The sequence below is a fragment of the Manihot esculenta genome, chromosome 7, assembly GCF_001659605.2.
Source record: "Manihot esculenta cultivar AM560-2 chromosome 7, M.esculenta_v8, whole genome shotgun sequence".
NCBI classification, from domain to species: Eukaryota; Viridiplantae; Streptophyta; class Magnoliopsida; order Malpighiales; family Euphorbiaceae; genus Manihot; species Manihot esculenta.
Window position 1 is genome coordinate 9,513,271 of NC_035167.2, and position 17,542 is coordinate 9,530,812.

The following is a 17,542-nucleotide window of genomic DNA, read 5'->3' on the forward strand; positions in this document are numbered from 1 at the left end:
TCGGGCTCTGGTTCAGTCAGCTCCAGATGTGTTAGGTGCGGTAGGCTGCACAGAGGAGTCTGTCTGGTCGGGACGACCGCATGCTTCAGGTGCGGACAGGAGGGGCACATGGCTCGTGAATGTCCCACTGCGACCTTGCTAACACAGTCCCAACAGGCAGTTTCAGGCAGAGTAGCTCCACCAGCCGTTCCATCCATGAGGCAGGGCAGTGGTCGAGGCGGAAGAAGGGGGATAGCTCCTTCTTCAGTGGGTTCCCGAGGAGAAGGTCCATCAGCGCCAGTGCGGATCTTCGCCATGACCCAGCAGGAGGCTCACACATCGGACCCGAGGGGAGCAGGTAATCTCACTCTGGTGTGTTTCGATGTGTATGTTTTGTGACCCCTGATGTTTCTCTTTCCTTTGTTTGTTTCGAGAGCCGTAGTATGCATGGGCTTGACAGCTTCTGGGTTAGAGTGTCCTCTTTGGATTAGTAGACCCAAGTGTGATCCATCTGTGGCAGAGTTAATCTGCCAGTCTAGTTCAGAGTTCAGAGGTTGTGGAGAATAGATACCTTCCACCCATCTTGAGGTCCTTGACTAGAGTGTCTGGACGCCAGATGAGGGATGGATATGGTTTTCTCCTTGTGGTACTACCTTGCAGAGCAGAGCAGGTAGTCATGTATAGAGAGTTGGATGGATCAGAGGTAGTTTAGAGTAGAGTCAGAGTAAATGTAACAGCCCGGTTTCCCGAACCGCCACCGGCACTAGGATCCAGATCGGCTTAAGGCCGCCGGGACCCGTAGTAAGCCAAACATACATTCTATTACCTGGTCAAATCCCATACATGATCCACATTTTCATGAAAACTGTAAACTTTTTACTCTCTCAGGCTTACCCTGAGCATACTCAACTGTTACTGAAAACTTTTTCTTTTCTATTTGTACCTGTGCATGCACATAACTGTAACTCAACTCTGCCCTGGAGTCCTCATAGGCAACTCCATTGGGTATCATTTCATGCATTAAGCTTCCTTATCATAAAACATTATTAAAACATTAATAAGGGATTTAACCAACCATTAAGGCCAAGCACAACTCTATCCTTTAACTCATCATATAACATAAGCTTACACTTGACATAAACTCTATCATTACATATCTATACAACATTACTCTTTTATACATCGTTTTTATCTACATCATGTCCACTTTATATACCTATTACAACAAAGCTATGATCAACCATAGCCACACTGCCTTCCCAGCTGACTGGAGTGCCCATACTCAAGCCTGATCCTGGTCCTGCAACACTGGGGAGTAAGGGAAAGGGGTGAGCTACTAGAGCCCAGTGAGTAGAGACTATATAAAAACCATTCATTTATTCATTCACTCAAACATGCTTTAATGAAATGCATCACAACACAAACATTTCACATCAAGGATGATATTGTCTCCAATAGCCCTCTATCCTCTATTTCTAACAACATCTCTATCATAGCTTAGACCATCAAATCCAAGGATGCCAGGGAGGCGACGCCTTCTTTACCTGGTCATCAATCTCAGCCTTACTGTACCAAGGAGGCGGAGCCTCTAACCTGTTCAGTCTTGGCTGAGTCAGGGAGGCAGAGCCTACCACCTGATTTCTTAAGGTCCAAATGGGTCCCTTGTTATCATGCATATGCCAGGGAGGCGGTGCCTTTCACCTGGTCTTCATTCATATCATCATAGCATATCATAGCATATTCTTTCATTTCATAGCATTCCTATCATATCATTCTAAGGTCTAAGGGCTATTGGATCCTTCAATATCCATCCATAACAACTTCAGGAAAGAATGCAATGAATCAACTTTGTGAATACTAGTGCATTACAACCTACTATAGCTCATAGCATTCATGATGCATGTACTATGCCAAAGCAAGCATTATCTTTATAACATTATAGCTTTAACTTTAAAAACATGCATAGTTCAGTTCTACTCACCTCTGGCTGACACTCCTGACTGCTGGACACCTTGGTTCCTCAGATCCGATCCTACACAGATGGACTCAGATGAGGTGCCAAACAACTCTAATATAACTCTAGAACATCTCCCCAGAACCCCTCTAAAACATCACAAAAGCATGCATAGAAACACCCAAGAAAAGGCTGGACAGGCACCTTCGGCGGCAGGTTCGGCGGCCGAATGTCCTCTCCAGAGACGAAACTCACATACCTTCGGCGGCCGAAACTCCACTTTCGGCGGCCGAACCCTTTCGGGTGCAAGGTTCGGGGGCCAAAACACACTCCAGAGACGAAAGTCTCTAACCTTCGGCGGCACCTTCGGCAGCCGAAAGTCCATTCCAGAGCCGAAAGTCTAAACTTTCGGGGGCAAGGTTTGGTAGCCGAAACCACCTCCTCACAGGGTTCGGCGGCCGAAGCTTCTTTCGGCGGCCGAACCTGGCTTTGCCCAGCGGACAGAAGCTTGCCCTGCTTCAAGCAAACTTCCCCCAAACTCTTCCCAACAAGCAACACACTAAACCTCAACAAACATATACACTTGTATATGCACAAAGGGGTCTAAAACTAACTTAAAACCCCAACAAACATATCAAACTTAACACATAACATGCATGTACACATAAACACCCCAAAACTCAACTAAACACCAACATGCATCTCAACCATGAGACTTCTATCCAACCTTTCATACATGCTTTAAAACACTCCTAACAACACTTAGGGGCTTAGAACAAGCTCAAAACCCCAAAAGCCATTCTCTTGGCTCACAAAGGCACAAAGGGTCCATAAACCCTACTATGCTCAACTATGCAAACTATGCAACTTCTACCCTTTTTCCCTCCATAAAACTTACTTAAAACCTCCTGAAAACATGGATCAACACTTACCTCTTGAAGATCAAGGCTTGGTGTGATCCTAGCTTGCAAAGGTGGAGAACTCAAGCACCACAAGCTCCAAGTCTCCAAAACTTACTTTCTTTACTCAAAACCTTAACACCAAGTTAAAACTCATTAAAAATCCATGAAAGAACTTGAAAAACCATGAAATCATTTCAAGGAGGGCAGGAGCTCACCTTGGGTGGGAAGAGAAAAGAAACTCTCCTCTTGAACCGACCTAAGGGGCTTTTATAGAGGGCTTGGTCAACCACTTTAGGCAGCCGAATGTACCTCCCAAACTCATGCATGTTCGGCGGCCGAACCTCACCTTCGGCGGCCGAACCTTGATTTGCTTGAGCTTAGCTTTCGGAGGCCACAAGTGCTTCCCGAAGCCTTCGCATGTTCGGCGGCCGAATCTTGACCTTCGACGGCCGAACCTTGCAGACTCCTCCTTGGCCTTTTCTCTTCAAAACTCATTTCTTTTCCTTTAAAACCTCAAGATCATTTAACCTTTTACAACAATAAAACACTTAAAACATTTTAGAAAACCTTCATTTTCCCTTGCTATACCTCTCAACGGAGGTCCGACATCTGAGATTCCACCGGACGGTAGGAATTCCGATGCCTGAACGGACGGGGTATTACATTCTCCCCCCCTTAAGAACATTCGTCCCCGAATGTTCCTCGGTTAACCATGCATGAACATACATAAACACATGTTATAACAACATGCAGACAAACAACAGCAAAACAAGCGGAACCTAAAACTGCTCTCCAAAGAGAGAGACAGGGACTGCTGAAGCCTGACTTCTCGGTCCGAGACATACTTTTCCATGCAGAGGTGATTTCACTGGACTACCATTGGACCTCTTTGTTCCTTTACCTTCTGACCTGTGTGTCCATGATCCGCATTGACTGACTATAGGTGAGATTTCCTGCAATCTCCACCTCTGGTTCCTTAAGAACCTACCTTGGATCTGACACAAGCGTCCAAAACACAGGATCATGGAAATCCAAATGGACTTCGCCATAAAGAATCACCCTTCTCTTCGAAAACATCTTCAGCATTCCACAAACCTTTCCTTGGACTCCACAAGCTTCTGCTGCGCACTCTGATCCTTTCTTTTCTCTCTTCTAGCCTAACCTTTACTTTCCTTCTGCTTCAATTACTAAACTCCTTCTCTTACTCTTGGTTCTATTCTGCTTACCTTTTCTTTTCTTATTCTAAAACTATACTCAAAGATGAGAGATCACTCTCCTTATAACTCAGGGCCATAGCATCTCTTAGCAATTTTCTTACATCTTTCCCTTAGCACATTTTCCTTTACTATTATCCTTTCTTCTTCTTCTTCTTCTTTTGAACTGAGCGTCCACGTCGTATCCTCTGACTGAACGATTCCGTCCTCAGCTCCTAAGCATACTCTTCTGCGTCCTGAAGCGCACTAAAGCTGGCTTGCAACTCCTAGCATCAGGTTCTTACATGCTGCAGGGCATCGCAACAAACCCGACACCTTACTGCTCAAAACTGGTCTTGAACACTGTCTTTAGCGCCTTCTCTTTTCTGATTCTTCAACTGATCGTACCTCATCTCAGATCCATCTTGACAACCAACCGGCTCCCGCCAGCTGATCAGATAGGTCGTCGATTCAAGGTACAGACACTCACTCTAGGTAGTGACTCTGTTCAACTATCTGTAGTCGACACAGGGTCTCAAGGATCTAGCCTGCTTTTCCCACCACCACACTGAATGCCTCCAAGGTGAGGTACTAGGTCAGCTACAATCCTCGCCTACCAACCCTAAACTAAGCTCGATCCTTACCTTGCTTTACCTTACTGATATCATACTGTGGGAAACAGAGGTTAATCCTTCTCTATACTTTCCTTTTCTTTTGACCTCTATTCCCTAGCAGCTGGTAAACCTGGAACTGCGTCTGGGCCAACATCTAAAACCCTTCTTATCTACGGGCACTGAGGCTGATTCCCTATCCTGACTCACATACTCACTCTCTCTCGAGAGCAAAACCCCTCTGACTACCTTTCCAAACAAACCACGAGCCTACAGGATTGATACAAGCCTCTAGGTATCCTTTACTCTGACTCTGCTCTAGACTATCTCTGATCCATCCAACTCTCTATACCTGACTACCTGCTCTGCTCTGCAAGGTAGTACCACAAGGAGAAAACCATATCCATCCCTCATCTGGCGTCCAGACACTCTAGTCAAGGACCTCAAGATGGGTGGAAGGTATCTATTCTCCACAACCTCTGAACTAGACTGACAGACTGACTCTGCCACAGATGGATCACACTCGGGCCAACTAGCCCAAAGAGGACACTCTAACCCAGAAGCTATCAAGCCCATACACACTATGGCTCTCAAAACAAACAAAGGAAAGAGAAACATCAGGGGTCACAAAACATACACATCAAAACATACCAGAGTGAGATTACCTGATCCCCTCGGGTCTGATGTGTGAGCCTCCTGCTGGGTCATGGCGAAGATCCGCGCTGGCGCTGATGGACCTTCTCCTCGGGAACCTACTGAAGAAGGAGTTATCCCCCTTCCTCCGCCTCGACCACTGCCCTGCCTCATAGATGGAACGGCTGGTGGAGCTGCTCTGCCTGAAACTGCCTGCTGGGACTGTGCTAGCAAGGTCGCAGTGGGACACTCGCGTGCCATGTGCCCCTCCTGTCCGCACCTGAAGCATGCTGCTGTCCCCATCAGACAGACTCCTTTGTGCGGTCTTCCGCACCTCATACACTTAGAACGAACCGAACCAGAGCTCGAACCATCACCTATTCCCAGACCAGACTGCACCCGATTCCAGAACTCTCTCTTTTTCGACCCTTTAAGGCCTCTGACTTTCTTTTTGCTCTTTCTGATAGCCTCACTGAGAGAGGCGGGATTAATATCCCCCACATCCGGGATTCTGAAACCCGAAGATTGTGCCACCTGCGGCCTAACTGAACCTTCGATGATGGCACTAGCCTCCATCTTTCGTGCTGCGTCCACAATCGTGTGGAAGCTCTCCTTTTCTGCTGCTATGATCAGGGAGGAATACCTGGGGTGGAGCCTCATGGTATACCTCTTCGCTCTCTTTTGATCTGTATCATAAGCTTGTCCAACATACTGCAGCAGATCTAGAAACCGGTCCGTGTACTTTTCCACACTCATGTCCTCCATCTGCCTTAGCTGTTCAAACTCTATAACCTTCAGCTCCCTCGAGCTGTCTGGAAACGCCCAACCAGCGAACTCATTGGCAAACTGTTCCCAAGACATCCTGTCCAATCTCGGGCCTACATAATGGTTAAACCATTCCCGAGCTTTCTTACACTTCAACGTGAACCCTGCCATCTGAATGGCTCTACTCTCATCAGCTCCTAGCTCATCTGTTATCATCTTTACCATTTTGAGATACTCAAACGGGTCATCTCCTGTCTCAAACTTAGGGGCATCCAACTTGAGATAATCCGTCATCTTTACCTTGCTTCCCTCAACTGAGCTAGGTTTAGGTGCTTGACTTTCTGGAACTACTGGTTCTGCTGGTGATGGAGGAGGTACAGCATTCCCCGGAATAGGGTTTGCTGGGTTTGGATAGAAAGGCGGGGGTGGATACATAGGATAAGGTGGGTATGGTGGATAGACAGGTGGATAGGGCATGAAACTAGGATATGGGTGAAAACCAGAGTACTCCGACGTAACTCCCATCGGATACCCTGAACTCTGTGGATGGGGCTGGTATTGGGGTGGGTAAGCAAAACCCGAGGCCTGAACGCCTCCTTGTGACTCTCCCACATCCTCTCCTGACATATCCATGCCCAGATTACTAACCCTCCTTTGGTCCTCCATCGCACCTACTGACATTCTATCCTGAACTGCCCTCTCTACTCTTTCCATACTTGCATTCATAGCCCTACTCGGGTCCCTTGATGCACCCTCTCTGCTCATCTCTCTAGACATTGCTCTCGGCAATGTAGGCGAACGGGCATCCATGCCCTCGTTCTCAGGTGAGACTCCAGTCAATCTCACTGATCGACGAGCACCTCGCATTCTGCTTCCTGAGAACCAACACGCAACACATCAAACAACAGCATCAAACGATTCATGTGAAAACACATGAACCCACACATACATAGCATAACATCAATGCACATGCATACAACATGGCATTTCACATCATTAAGCAAACAGGACTCCTTATCCTATCCTAGTGGACATGATTAGACTCTTGATCTTTCTTATTGTGCTTGCCTTCCTATACCATTTATCACAACCTCCTTCCGATGTCTGAGCACTTTCGCTCGAACACCGTACTCTTGAGGCCCTATGCTCTGATACCAACTGTAACAGCCCGGTTTCCCGAACCGCCACCGGCACTAGGATCCAGATCGGCTTAAGGCCGCCGGGACCCGTAGTAAGCCAAACATACATTCTATTACCTGGTCAAATCCCATACATGATCCACATTTTCATGAAAACTGTAAACTTTTTACTCTCTCAGGCTTACCCTGAGCATACTCAACTGTTACTGAAAACTTTTTCTTTTCTATTTGTACCTGTGCATGCACATAATTGTAACTCAACTCTGCTCTGGAGTCCTCATAGGTAACTCCATTGGGTATCATTTCATGCATTAAGCTTCCTTATCATAAAACATTATTAAAACATTAATAAGGGATTTAACCAACCATTAAGGCCAAGCACAACTCTATCCTTTAACTCATCATATAACATAAGCTTACACTTGACATAAACTCTATCATTACATATCTATACAACATTACTCTTTTATACATCGTTTTTATCTACATCATGTCCACTCTATATACCTATTACAACAAAGCTATGATCAACCATAGCCACACTGCCTTCCTAGCTGACTGGAGTGCCCATACTCAAGCCTGATCCTGGTCTTGCAACACTGGGGAGTAAGGGAAAGGGGTGAGCTACTAGAGCCCAGTGAGTAGAGACTATATAAAAACCATTCATTTATTCATTCACTCAAACATGCTTTAATGAAATGCATCACAACACAAACATTTCACATCAAGGATGATATTGTCTCCAATAGCCCTCTATCCTCTATTTCTAACAACATCTCTATCATAGCTTAGACCATCAAATCCAAGGATGCCAGGGAGGCGACGCCTTCTTTACCTGGTCATCAATCTCAGCCTTACTGTACCAAGGAGGCGGAGCCTCTAACCTGTTCAGTCTTGGCTGAGTCAGGGAGGCAGAGCCTACCACCTGATTTCTTAAGGTCCAAATGGGTCCCTTGTTATCATGCATATGCCAGGGAGGCGGTGCCTTTCACCTGGTCTTCATTCATATCATCATAGCATATCATAGCATATTCTTTCATTTCATAGCATTCCTATCATATCATTCTAAGGTCTAAGGGCTATTGGATCCTTCAATATCCATCCATAACAACTTCAGGAAAGAATGCAATGAATCAACTTTGTGAATACTAGTGCATTACAACCTACTATAGCTCATAGCATTCATGATGCATGTACTATGCCAAAGCAAGCATTATCTTTATAACATTATAGCTTTAACTTTAAAAACATGCATAGTTCAGTTCTACTCACCTCTGGCTGACACTCCTGACTGTTGGACACCTTGGTTCCTCAGATCCGATCCTACACAGATGGACTCAGATGAGGTGCCAAACAACTCTAATATAACTCTAGAACATCTCCCCAGAACCCCTCTAAAACATCACAAAAGCATGCATAGAAACACCCAAGAAAAGGCTGGACAGGCACCTTCGGCGGCAGGTTCGGCGGCCGAATGTCCTCTCCAGAGATGAAACTCACATACCTTCGGCGGCCGAAACTCCACTTTCGGCGGCCGAACCCTTTCGGGTGCAAGGTTCGGGGGCCAAAACACACTCCAGAGACGAAAGTCTCTAACCTTCGGCGGCACCTTCGGCAGCCGAAAGTCCATTCCAGAGCCGAAAGTCTAAACTTTCGGGGGCAAGGTTTGGCAGCCGAAACCACCTCCTCACAGGGTTCGGCGGCCGAAGCTTCTTTCGGCGGCCGAACCTAGCTTTGCCCAGCGGACAGAAGCTTGCCCTGCTTCAAGCAAACTTCCCCCAAACTCTTCCCAACAAGCAACACACTAAACCTCAACAAACATATACACTTGTATATGCACAAAGGGGTCTAAAACTAACTTAAAACCCCAACAAACATATCAAACTTAACACATAACATGCATGTACACATAAACACCCCAAAACTCAACTAAACACCAACATGCATCTCAACCATGAGACTTCTATCCAACCTTTCATACATGCTTTAAAACACTCCTAACAACACTTAGGGGCTTAGAACAAGCTCAAAACCCCAAAAGCCATTCTCTTGGCTCACAAAGGCACAAAGGGTCCATAAACCCTACTATGCTCAACCATGCAAACTATGCAACTTCTACCCTTTTTTCCTCCATAAAACTTACTTAAAACCTCCTGAAAACATGGATCAACACTTACCTCTTGAAGATCAAGGCTTGGTGTGATCCTAGCTTGCAAAGGTGGAGAACTCAAGCACCACAAGCTCCAAGTCTCCAAAACTCACTTTCTTTGCTCAAAACCTTAACACCAAGTTAAAACTCATTAAAAATCCATGAAAGAACTTGAAAAACCATGAAATCATTTCAAGGAGGGCAGGAGCTCACCTTGGGTGGGAAGAGGAAAGAAACTCTCCTCTTGAACCGACCTAAGGGGCTTTTATAGAGGGCTTGGTCAACCACTTTAGGCAGCCGAATGTACCTCCCAAACTCATGCATGTTCGGCGGCCGAACCTCACCTTCGGCGGCCGAACCTTGATTTGCTTGAGCTTAGCTTTCGGAGGCCACAAGTGCTTCCCGAAGCCTTCGCATGTTCGGCGGCCGAATCTTGACCTTCGGCGGCCGAACCTTGCAGACTCCTCCTTGGCCTTTTCTCTTCAAAACTCATTTCTTTTCCTTTAAAACCTCAAGATCATTTAACCTTTTACAACCATAAAACACTTAAAACATTTTAGAATAAGGGAAGCATGTAAGGACCTGATGGTTGTCGCCCCTGCAGCATGTAAGGACCTGATGCAAGGAGTTGCAAGTCAGCTTTAGTGCGCTCCAGGACGCAGAGGAGTGTGCTCAGGAGCTGAGGACGGAATCGTTCAGTCAGAGAATATGGCGTAGACGCCCAGTTCAAAAAAAAAAAGAGAGAGAGTTTCAGCTATGAAGCTAGTCCCAAGAAAGCAAAAGGAAAAAAAGAGAGTAAAGGTCGTTATCAAAGAGCACAGCGGTAGTTGCTGTGGTCCTGAAAATAGAAAGCAATAGAGATAAGTGTCCAAAGGAGGAGTAAAAGCTAGAAGATAATGGAATAAGGGAAGATATAAGGAGAATGATCTCTCATCTCTGAGTATAGTTACAGAATAAGAGGAGGAATATAAGCAAATAGAACCAAGAGAAAAAGAAGGAGTTTAGAAAATAAAGCAGAAGGAAAGTAAAGGTTAGGCTAAGAGAAAGAAGAGGAAGGATCAGGGTGCGCAGCAAAAGCTTGTGGAGTTCAAGGAATGGTTTGCGGGATGCTGAAGACGTTTTCTAGGAAAAAAGGGGTGATACGTTTGGATTTCCATGTTCCTGTGTTTTGGGACGCTAGTGTCAGATCCAAGGTATGTTCTTAAAGGAACCAGAGGTAGAGATTGCAGGAAATCTCACCTGTTTTCAGTCAGTGTGGATCATGGACACACAGGCTAGAAGGTAAAGGAACAAAGAGATCCAGTGGTAGTCCAGCGAAATCACCTCAGCATGGAAAGTATGTCTTGGACCGAGAAGTCAGGCTTCAGCAGTCCCTGTAGTTCTTTTCGGAGAGCGGTTTTAAGCTCCGCTTGTTTTGCTGTTGTTTGTTTGCATGTGTGTTTGTTTTCTTTCATGCATGGTTACCCGAGGAACATTCGGGGACGAATGTTCTTAAGGGGGGAGAATGTAATACCTCGCCCGTTCGGGCATCGGAATTCCTACCGTCCGGTGGAATCTCAGATGCCGGACCTTTGTTGAGGGGTATAGTAAGGATAATTGAAGGTTTTCTAAAAGGATTTTAAATGTTTTTAAGTATTTTGTGGTTGTAAAAGAGTTAGTGGTTTTAAGGCTTTGAATGGAAAAGAGTTGAGTTTTTTTAAAGGAAAAAGGCCTAGGAGGAGTTTGCAAGGTTCGGCCGCCGAAGGTGAAGTTCGGCCGCCGAACATGGGAAGGTTTCGGGGAGAACTTGTGGCCTCCGAAAGCCAAGCTCAAGCAAAACAAGGTTCGGCCGCCGAAGGTGAAGTTCGGCCGCCGAACATGCATGAGTTTAGGAGGCACTTTCGGCTACCGAAAGTGGTTGACCAAGCCTTCTATAAAAGCCCCTTAGGTCGGTTCAAGAGGAGAGTTTCTTTCCTCTTCCCACCCAAGGTGAGCTCCTGCCCTCCTTGAAATGATTTCATGATTTTTCCAAGTTCTTTCATGGATTTTTAATGAGTTTTAACTTGGTGTTAAGGTTTTGAGCAAAAAGAGTGAGTTTTGGAGACTTGGAGCTTGTGGTGCTTGAGTTCTCCATCTTGGCAAGCTAGGATCACACCAACCCTCGTTCTTCAAGAGGTAAGGGATGATCCTTATGTTTTAAGGTGTTTAAAGCAAGTTTTATGGGAAGAAAAGGGTAGATGTTGCATGGTTTGCATGGTTGAGCATAGTAGGGTTTATGGACCCTTTATGCCTTATGAGCCAAGAGTATGGCTTTTGGGGTTCTGAGCTTGTTCTAAGCCCCTATGTGTTAGCAAGAGTGTTTTAAGGCATGTTTTAAAAAGGTTTGATGAAGAGTTCCATGGTTGAGATGCATGTTTGAGTTTAGTTGAGTTTTGGGGTGTTTATGTGTATATGCATGTTATGTGTTGAGTTTGGTATGATTGTTGGGGTTTTAAGTTAGTTTTAGACCCCTATGTGCATATACAAGTGTATATGCTTGCTGAGGTTTAGTGTGTTGCTTGTTGGGAAAAGTTTGGGGGAAGTTTGCATGAAACAGGGCAAGCTTCTGTCCGCTGGGCAAAGCCAGGTTCGGCCGCCGAAGGGAGCTTCGGCCGCCGAACCCTGTGAGGAGGTGGTTTCGGCTGCCAAACCTTGCCCCCGAAAGTTTAGACTTTCGGCTCTGGAGGGGAGGTTCGGCCGCCGAAGGTGCCGCTGAAGGTTAGAGACTTTCGTCTCTGGAATGTGTTTTGGCCCCCGAACCTTGCCCCCGAAAGGGTTCGGCCGCCGAAAGTGGAGTTTCGGCCGCCGAAGGTATGTGAGTTTCGTCTCTGGAGAGGACATTCGGCCGCCGAACCTGCCGCCGAAGGTGCCTGTCCAGCCTTTTTCTTGGGTGTTTTATGCATGCTTTTGTGATGCTTTAGGGGGGTTCTGGGGAGATGTTCTAGAGTTATGTTAGAGTTGTTTGGCACCTCATCTGAGTCCATCTGTGTAGGATCGGATCTGAGGAACCAAGGTGTCCAGCAGTCAGTGGTTTCCCCAGAGTCAGGAGTGTCAGCCAGAGGTGAGTAGAACTAACTATGCATGTTTTTTAAAGTAAATGTACAAGAGGTAATGACAGTATGAGCATGAGACACGCATCATGATTGCCATGTGATAGGGTAGGTTGTATAACATTAGCTTTCACGAAGATGACACATTGCATTACTTGATGTTATTGCTATGGATGGATGTTGAATGATCCGTTAGCCCTCATAGTGAAATGATATGATAGTATGAGCTTGATATGATATAGCATGCGCATGAGACTGGGTGTGGCAGTGTTGCCCCTGGTCAGATGATTACTGGGTGTGGCAGTTTTGCCCCTGGTATAGTTGGACAAGTAAAAGTAGACCGGGTGTGGCAGTGTTGCCCCTGGCCTAGTTGGTCATAAGATATGATACTTAAGAGGAGACCGGGTGTGGCAGTATTGCCCCTGGCACATTTGGACATACTAGAATAGGAAGCCCAGATGAGCTCCTTGGAGAGCCGGGCTTAGGAATGAGGGCCTTCGGTGACAATATCATCCTTGTTGTGAAATGTTTGTGTTGTGATGCATTTCATTAAAGCATGACTGAATGAAGGAGTAAATGAATGGTTTTTATATGGTTTCTACTCACTGGGCTCTAGTAGCTCACCCCTTTCCCTCACTCCCCAGTGTTGCAGGATCAGGATCAGGCTTGTGTTTGAGCAGTCAGGTCAGCAAAGAGAAGTCAGAGTGGCTATGGCTTGATCATAGCCATGCTGTAATAGATGTATAGTGTGGACATGATGTATGTTAAGCATGATGTATATAAAGAGATTGTATAGAAATGTAATAATAGATTTTATGTCGAAGTATAAGCCATATGTCATGTAATGAGTTAAAGATTAGAGTTGTGCTTGGCCTTAGTGGTTGGTTAAATCCCTTGTTAATGATTGAGTAATGTTTTATGATAAGTAAGCTTAATGAATGATGAGATGTTGGAGTAGCCTATGAGGACTCCATTGTGCATGCACAGGTACAGATGGAAAAGAAACGGTTTACAGCTACAGTTCAGTATGCTCAGGGTAAACCTGAGAAGTTAGAAAGAAAAGTTTACAGTTTTAATGATATGTGAATCATGTTTGGGATTTGACCAGGTAGTAGAGTATATGTTTGGCTTACTACGGGTCCCGGCGGCCTTAAGCCGATCTGGATCCTAGTGCCGGTGGCGGTTCGGAATACCGGGCTGTTACATTTTAGTAGGTCAAGCACCATAGGAAAACATGTCCACTAGGATAGGATGTCAGTCCTGTCTATATGATGATGTGAAATGCTATGATTTGTGCATGCGCAGTATATGATATGTGATGTATGTTTGAGGTTCATGTGTTTCCACATGGACTATATGTTGCTGATATGCTATGTTATGTGATGTTTTTCAGAGAGTTAAGATGCGAGGAACTCATCGATCCGCAAGATTGACTGGAGTCCCACGAGATAGTGAGAGTGCAGGTGCTCGTCCTCCTGCTTTGCCAAGGGCAGAATCTCATAGGTCAAGCAGGGAGGGAACGTCACGAGACCCTAGAAGGTCTTCTGACGAGAGCAGAAGAGGAGTAGGCAGAGGGGGAAGGTCAGAAGATGAGAGAGTTGCTATGGAGGTTGAGCAGAGTAGAGATGAAAGTGTGGGTATAGGAAGGTCTGAAGAAGGTATGGGGGAGTCCCAAGGAGGCGATCAGGCCTCGGGATATAGCCATCCACCCTTTCCACAGGGTTCGGGGTATCCGATGGGAGGTACGTCGGATTTCTCCAGCTTTGCCCCATATCCACCTTATATGCCATATATGCCTCATCCTTCTTTTTACCCACCATATCATATGTATCCACCCCCGCCTGTTCAGCCAAGTTCAGCTCAACCTGAAACAGTACCTCCACCTCCACCATCAGAACCAGTAGCCCCTGTTGTTGAAACACAGCAACCTAGTTCTTCGAAGGGGAGTAAAGTGAAGATGACTGAGTACTTAAAGTTGGATGCTCCTAAATTTAACACAGGAGACGATCCCTTTGAGTATCTCAGTGCAGTAAGGATGATAACCAGTGAGTTGGGAGCAGATGAGACCAGAGCCATTGAGATGGCAGGGTTCACGTTAAAGTGCAAGAAAGCAAGAGAATGGTTCAAGAGTTATGTGGATCCCAGAATAGACAGCATGACGTGGGAAGAGTTCGCCAATGAGTTTGCAGGGTGGGCTTTTCCTGACAGTTCCAGAGAGATGAAAGTTGTGGAGTTCGAACAGTTGAGGCAGACGGAGGAGATGACCGTTGATGAGTATACGGATAAGTTCCTGGAATTGCTGCCATACGTGGGTCAGGCGTATGATACTGATCAGAAGAAGGTAAGGAGATATGCTACAAGGCTTCATCCCAGGTATTTCTCCTTGATCCTTCCGGCAGAGAAAGAGAGTTTCCACTCTATCGTAGATGCAGCTAGGAAGATGGAGGCAAGTGCCATTATACAAGGAACAGTCAAACAGCCTAAGGCACAGTTCTCTGGTTCTACACCAGGTTCCTCCTCACAGGGCACAGCAGGTGCAGGTAAGAAAAGATGGGATAGACCAAGAGGTAGAAAGGGTAAGTTCTGGAACCGGATCAGATCTAGTCTGGGAATGGGTAGCGGCTCCAGCTCTGGCACAGATAATCCAGTTTGCAAGAAATGTGGGAAACTGCACAGAGGAGCTTGTCGGTTGGGATCTTCAGCCTGCTTCAGATGTGGGCAGGAGGGACATTATGCTCGGGAATGTCCTCAAGCAACTTTGGTTGTACCATCCCAGCAGATAACCTCAGGCAGTTGAGCACAGCCGGCAGTTTCAGCCGTACCACAGAGCAGTGGCAGAGGAAAAGGAAGAGGGACAGCCTCTTCATCAGGGATGGGTTCCCGAGGTGCAGGTCCGTCAGCCCCAGCACGGATTTTCACCATGACCCAGCAAGAAGCAGACACGTCGAACACAGTGGTGTCAGGTAATCTCATCATTGGGTGTTCAGAGGTGTATGCTTTGATGGACCCCGGTGCTTCTCACTCTTTCATTGCTTCTAGAGCCGCAGAGAGGTTAGGCTTGATAGTCTCTGAGCTAGAATGTCCTCTTTGGGTTAGTGGACCCAAATGTGACCCATCATTGGCAGAGTCAGTCTGTCGGTTCAGTCCAGTGTGTATAGAGGGTAGATACCTTCCAGCTGACCTAGTGGTTCTAGAGTTGACAGATTTTGATGTCATTCTAGGGATGGATTGGTTATCTACGTATGATGCTACCTTGAACTGTAGAGACAAGGTAGTTAGTTTCAGAGACCAGGATGGGTCAGAGTGTGTCTTCAGAGGAGACAGGAGGGGGACACCTAGAGGTTTGATATCAGCCCTCCAGGCTCGTAGGTTGTTGAGGAGGGGTTGTCAGGAGTTTCTAGCTCATGTGAGGGAGCTAGATAGTCAGGTTAGGGAACCATCCACAGTACCAGTTGTTAATGAGTTTCCAGATGTGTTTCCAGAGGAGCTTCCAGGTCTGCCACCTAATAGGGAAATAGAGTTTGAGATAGAGTTGATGCCTGGTACAAGGCCAATCTCTATTCCTCCCTACAGGATGGCACCAGCAGAGCTGAGAGAGTTGAAAGAACAGTTACAGGAGTTGGTAGATAAGGATTTCATCCGCCCGAGTACCTCACCCTGGGGTGCTCCAGTGTTGTTTGTCAGGAAGAAGGATGGATCTCTTAGACTTTGTATCGACTACAGACAGTTGAACAAAGTCACCACCAAGAATAAGTATCCTTTACCTAGGATCGATGATCTATTCGACCAGCTATCAGGAGCAGGTTGTTTCTCGAAAATAGATCTGAGATCCGGATACCATCAGTTGAAGATCAGGGAAGAGGATGTACCTAAGACAGCTTTCAGAACCAGATATGGGCATTATGAGTTCCTAGTGATGCCGTTTGGGTTGACTAACGCCCCTGCAGCATTCATGGATCTTATGAACAGAGTTTTCAGAGCATACCTGGATCGCTTTGTGATAGTCTTTATAGATGATATCTTGGTGTATTCCAGGAATGCAGAGGAGCATGCCCAGCATCTGAGGATTGTGTTACAGACCTTGAGGGAGCATGGCTTGTATGCCAAGTTCTCTAAATGTGAGTTCTGGCTGAGGAGCATTTCTTTCTTGGGACATGTAATATCAGAGGATGGAATAGCAGTGGACCCCAAGAAGGTAGAGGCAGTAGCCAATTGGCCTACACCCACTACAGTGACAGAGATCAAGAGCTTTCTGGGTTTGGCAGGCTATTATAGGAGGTTCATACAGGACTTCTCTAGAATTGCTGCTCCGATGACCAGACTGACCAGAAAGGACCAGAAGTTCGTGTGGTCAGAAGAATGTGATGAAAGTTTTGCAGAGTTGAAAAGGCGGTTGACTTCAGCACCGGTGTTAGCTCTGCCGATTAGTGATGAAGATTTCACAGTGTTCTGTGATGCATCCCGAGTGGGATTAGGTTGTGTGTTGATGCAGAAAGATAGGGTGATAGCTTATGCTTCTAGACAGTTGAAGAAGCACGAGCTGAACTACCCGACACACGATCTAGAGATGGCAGCTGTTATCTTTGCCCTCAAAATGTGGAGGCACTACCTCTATGGAGTAAAATGTGAGATCTTTACAGATCATAAGAGCCTGCAGCACATTTTGAGTCAGAGAGAGCTGAACTTGAGGCAGAGACGGTGGGTTGAATTGCTTAGTGACTATGATTGCAAGATCCAATATCATCAGGGTAAGGCTAATGTAGTAGCTGATGCCTTAAGCCGGAAATCACTTGGCAGTTTATCCCACATCACAGTAGAGAGAAGGCCGGTGGTGAAGGACTTCTACAGGTTAGTAGAAGAGGGGTTACAGTTAGAATTATCTGGTACAGGTGCTTTGATCGCACAGATGAGGGTTACACCCGTGTTTCTAGAGCAGGTGGCTCTGAAACAGCACGAGGACCCTGAGTTAGTAAGAATTGCCAGGACTGTTCAGTCAGGCAACAGTGCAGAGTTCAGGTTTGACAGCCAGGGGATCCTCCGGTACGGGAATCATCTATGTGTACCAGATGACAGTGGTTTAAAAGAGGACATTATGAGAGAAGCTCATAATGCAAGGTACAGTGTTCACCCAGGAGCCACCAAGATGTAT